Here is a 6,000-nt window from a genome sequence, read left to right as displayed (position 1 = left end):
AGTGAAGAACCTAATATTACAGTTTATTCAGATGCTGATTGGGGACAAGATATTGAAGATAGAAAATCTACATCAGGAAGTGTTATTTTATTAGGAAGGAACTGTATTTCATGGTTTTCAAGAAAACAAACTTGTGTTTCTTTATCCTCAGCAGAAGCTGAATATGTTGCTCTATCGCAAGCTACGCAAGAACTATTATGGCTATTAAAATTAACAGAAGATTTCAATCTACCCCAAACTCTTCCGATAAAGGTATTTGAAGATAATCAGTCTACTATAAGACTTGTAGAATCTGAAAAATTCAGTTCACGCACAAAACGTATTGATACAAAAGTTCATCATATACGCGACTTGAATAACAAAGGAATAGTAAAACTTGCTTATCTTTCAACAGAGGAAATGGTTGCTGATATTATGACTAAACCAATTCCTAAAGCTAAATTTCAGTTTTGCAGGAATGAATTACAATTGGTATGAGTTTCATTAGCAAAACAGGGGCAATGTTAGCATAAATTTAGGTATTTTGCATAATGAAACTCGAAAGGCATACGAAACGAACGTGCGCCAAGGTATATATTGGCGAGAGAAAGTAAAGCTCGTGTGCAATGCAGTATATTTGATTTTCACCCTAGCTACTTGTACCTGGCCAAAGGTCTAATCCAGTAGTACTTTCTTCTCTTTCAGGTACGATGGCAAAGTATGTTCCGGTTTAATTTTCTTATTGCCTAAAATAGGTAAGCCTGGTGATTTAGGACTGATGATGATTCTCTGTAAGTTATTCTTTTCAATACTTCAGTGTTTTAATGTCCGTGAACATTATTACTTTTGTTATGCTTAAGTTAAGCAGAATTATCCTATTTTATTAAATAAAGATTTCGTAGTTAATCTTTTGACTTATTATTCTTTAATTCTGTGCTTGAGGAAACGTACTCATTACGCCTTCAGTGCTAATACACAACCAACAGATATAACTAAGATACAACTGGTGAGCAGAAGGATTTGTTCAGAACTTTTCCTTGTATGTCCAATATTTCTACTTAAATTTCTTACCTGCATGCCTTTTTTAGTATACAAGAATATGGATTTATTTTTAAGTTACTAGGTCTTCTTTATCTAAGTCAACTTAATTTATTTGCATCTTTTTCATAACTTTTACCGAAGGAAAGAATAGTACAAAACAAAGGATGTATGAAAGATAAAAGATTGTCCTCAAGGCACCTGAAAGGAATTGATTCAATATTTAGTTATATTAATTACATGTCCGAAAGAAAACCCAAGTCTTATTTAAAGTACGATTTATTTTTGGTTGGTATTTGTTTAAACGAATTATAAAACACCTTTTCTCATTATATGACAAGTGAAATTAGTTCCAGTAGTTCGAATTTCAAATTTCCGTGTCGTAAAAGAAGAGCAATTCCTTATTCGAGGGTACTTGGTGAGTTCCTATCAATTAATCTACTTACAGTCCTACCGATTTCATAACTGTTGTCTTTAATTATTTAATTCTTTTTTTATTTTATTTTATTTATTTATTTATTTTGCATTCGTATTTTCTTTTTCTTCTGTTATTCAGTTCATGGTAGACATTCACAATCACGGTAGACCAAATCAAAGTTTTGTAATATCACCTGCATTTCTTCTTACTCTGAATTTATGTTTGGACGCAGAAACCTATGAAGATCTGAGGTGGGAAATGAATATAGTCCTGATTAGCCGTGTATCTGTTGATGCCACTTGTGACATTTCTGTTCAACATCCCATGCCATTTTAGCAGAAAGCAATATCCGATGGCCTCCTTCCTCTTTTCCCTTATAACCAACTGCCCAACAGGATTTTCCGATTTACAGATAGGTATTGCATGATTTATTTCGGTAGTTAGTACGATCCAAAATATCGGAAGATGTTCTAATTTAGCCTTCACCGGCTGAGATTTTATTCCGGATTACTAAGCGTGGTAGCCACATCCGCTAACTGCACGTAAACCAGCTAGCTAAAAATAACTTGATTAAAATTCTTAGTTCTGTGTCCTCACAAACGCCCTGTAGGTGAATTTTTCTTCTAAGCTGTTAATAGTATTGACAAAAACCTAAATCCAAATCCTACAGAATTTCTGTTATGGCAGTGTTCATTTCTAATATAGCTTGGCAAAACGACGAAACTATGAGAACGGATGATATTTGCAAGCTTGAAAACTTAAATTAATTATATAATTTCATTGAAACACTTCATATTTATTTCTAAGCACTACAACAGGTATTTATGTACTTGATGCGTAATATAATCGGGTTTTATGGACACATAAATAAAACTACACTTCTTACTAACAAGTTTTAAACATAAAAATCAGTTTTACATTCCATCAGTAATTCAATTTTAAAATAAACTGCACTCAATATTTCTAATGGAAATGATTAAAGTAATCGAACTAGGTATGACATTCCCAAAATAAGCAGAAAATTTCATTAACTACATACAGTATGGAACCTGAAACGCGATATCCCATACCACATGTAGGTTAAACATTTATTCATAGTTCCAAGCAAAATTAATGACTAAATTGTTAATTACTTACAAAATTTAAGTAAGCACAGTCATGTAAGTGAATGTTTGAAATTTATATTATGGGAAAAATTTAATTTTTATACAAGTAACAAATTTAAGAAGTACTGAAAGTTAGAGTTAGGGTTATGACAAAACACACGAGAATTATATACATAAGTCTTGGGATGCCTTCAAGGAGAACTAACACGTATTTAAATTATGCATGGATAAAATAGCGAAATCATCCATGCAACTTGCCTGTTCTCCCAGGTCTGACACCAGGTCGAACCACCAGGACTCATTTATTGTACCAGTCTTCCCACTAGTGGGCCATACAGAGAACCAAAATGCGTCGTTGTGTTATTGCATTTATATCTAAATTGGATCATTATTTCAATATTATTATCGTATGTTTTGTGGATCTTCAGCATACTATACAGAGGAAAGTCTTATGAATGCAGTTGTGACTGTACTATTCTTCACTCCCTGAAATAAAATGCTAGTTGATGGGTCCCCAAAGATGCAACTTTAAGAAAGTTTTATAAAGCTTATAAAGCATTGTCTCCCTCCTTTCCGCATGCGTTCGTGTTGTAATTGGAGCATACTCGACCCGTATTCGAGAGTTAAAGGTTCGAGTCCCGGAGAGGGCTTTGCACATTTTTCACCTTCTGCTTCGATATAACTTAATGACTCTACAGTGGCGCCCGAACCAAAAGGCGATAGACGCTAATTCGTCACCAACAAGATTTGGCGACTGGTTTCCCTAATCCGCAGTCGCCCCTTTGAAAGAGGGTGTATATAAGGGATTTTCTCCCTCCTATCCGCATGCATTCGTGGTGTAATTGGAAGCATACTCGACGCATATTCGAGAGATCTAAGCTTCGAGTCCTGGCGATGTCATTGCATATTTTTTACCTCACCTGCTTCAAAAACACCTAATAACCCTACGAACTAATTAAGTATGAATTAAAATCATTTATTCAACATAAACTAGCGAATATGTTTTTTTTTAACTGTTATACTTTTGAGAACCTAATTTTCGTAATAATCTATGCGAAACGTTCCTAACTCTGAAAACTATTAAATGTAGGGTAAATAAATGTTACTGCGTTACCTTCAACTTGCATTTATTATAATTTCGGATTTAATTTTTTAATAGTTTTTTCGGCGGGAGGGGGGCGGTAAGTTATGCTTGCTTTAAAGTCATTAAATACAAATTTCTTTTACGTTAACAGTCATGTTTTAAGGTAAATTTAGGACCATTGCTAAAAAGACAAAAAGTTAGTTTTTCTCCTTTTCTAACAAATGAAATTAGAATTTAATAATTTGGAATTAAAACATGTTTTAAAAATGATACTATGTCTATCAATTACCTAACTGTAACCTCAATAAACCTTGATTCTTTCTATTTTTAAATATCAGTCTAATTAATTGATTAAATTGTTTAAATGTAAATTAAATGATTCCAAAACTTATTTCTGTGTGTTTATTTTCTTTGCTTCAAATTTATTCTTATTAAACACCTACTCTTGTATTTACTAGGAGCCATTGCCTATGTTGAGCTTTCAAAAACACTCGAGTTAAAAAAAAAATTCGAACTATATTGAAGAGTGTTCTGCTTACTGAAAAACTTAAATTAAAATATTATGTTTAATATTCTTCTTTCGCCTACAAAGGGAACAATGTATCTTTACGATCTGAAACATTTTAAATCAACTAAGATCATAAGAATGCATATCAATAACTCTGGTAGAAAGTCCCAAAGAAATGAATAGAACAGTAATGAATTATTAACGTCATTACAGATTAAAGTAATATCTGACGTTCCATAGCAGCGCGGAGATAGTAAATTTGTTTTAAACGCTTTATTTAAATTAAATACTTTGTTAAATCTAAATAATTAATTTTCAAGGTTTGCATGGACTCTAAAATTAAAGGTTTTGACTTTCCATGGAATAGGCGATTTTAAAATATACCATTGTAAATATAACAACATATATGTTTTCATCACATTGTTATTTGCATGTACATAAGCAAATTTCATTGCATATTGTTCGTAAGCAAACTGGTGATTTATTTGTCAATTTCGAATAAATCTGGCTATGAGTACGTTAAATGTATTCAAATAACTGAAATTACATTAGATTTCTATATAAAATGTATTCAAGCTTAACGATATTTGGGAGAAACGTTTTAGTAAATAGAATGTAAAACGCAGTATTTAATATTTTAATAAATAAAAAACTGTAATCCTTTCATTACCCAATTTCTGCTGGTATTTCATTTCCCTATTTTCCCTTTAATTAGATTTATATGCTTTTCTCCATTTTAAGATAAGCGGTTTATTTTAAAAAGGCCTATTTAAGCACTCTTAAAAACAGCATTTTGGATGGCTAAACTAAATTTCCTTTAAAAAGGATTAATCATGATTATAATCCCAAAAATGTTCAAAATTACGCAAATGTTTTAGGAAAAATATTTCATGAAACTCTTGTCTGATTTTTATGAGAAGTGTGTTACTTGAATTTCGATCTACATTTTGCAATTTGCTTCGCCAACAAAAACCCTTTTATGAATAAGCTGTTTTCCTTTTCCAAACTGTAGCAAAGAAGCCCTGTTGTCGACAACCCTTAAAACAAGAAACTTGTCTTTTTATTTGGTGTGCTCGTACAACTTAGCTTTTAAAAAGCATTTTGCGATAAACAGGACGATAAAAGCCGAATTTACCGCGTCGGTTTCAGCTTAAAGCACAGGGGAACCTTATCTTCATATGTAAAGCCAGGAACAGTCTACCTCTGTTACTCTCACTTTTGAACTAAAGGAATAAAAAAAATTCTGGGACCGACATTCACAAATGAAGCTTTTGTCAAAAGTTCCTCAACACCTATCTAAATCTCTATATCTAAATCCCCGAAGACTTACCTACTGTCTATCAAGTGCGAGGGGTTGTTTAGGAAATGAAATGAAATGGCATCAAGGACGCATTTTTCTAGCACCATTGCTTAAATTAAATATTGAACTGTAGGACGTTTCTTGGTTTACGGCTGCTCATGAATCATAAAGCAACATAATTTTGGAAAACATAGGCAAAAGGAATATTATGACTATAAAGTATTTACCAGGATAGGTTGATTAGCATCGATGAACTAAAATACTTCACCTATTAAAATTATATAACAGCTTATCAATCATATCGAATTTATATTTCGCTATTTCGATAGTTTACTGTGGAATAATTAATGTTTATGTAATTATTTTAGTTGTTATATTATGTAATTGACTGTAGTTAATTGCAATATCTCAACGCTGTATGATCTATACATGGCTCACGATTATGCCCGTTGAATTTTAGTCTTAAATTGCTTTTGTTTCACCAATTCAATAATGAATTCATTTTATTTTCTAATTGGTAGTTTAAGAACACTTAGATGTTATGATGTGTGGCTTGTAGAGTCATTA

This window comes from Stegodyphus dumicola, chromosome X1 (genome assembly GCF_044657685.1).
Source record: "Stegodyphus dumicola isolate Sdum_Otavi_A_Nest chromosome X1, ASM4465768v1".
Taxonomy (NCBI): domain Eukaryota; kingdom Metazoa; phylum Arthropoda; class Arachnida; order Araneae; family Eresidae; genus Stegodyphus; species Stegodyphus dumicola.
Note: the sequence above shows the minus strand (reverse complement) of the source record.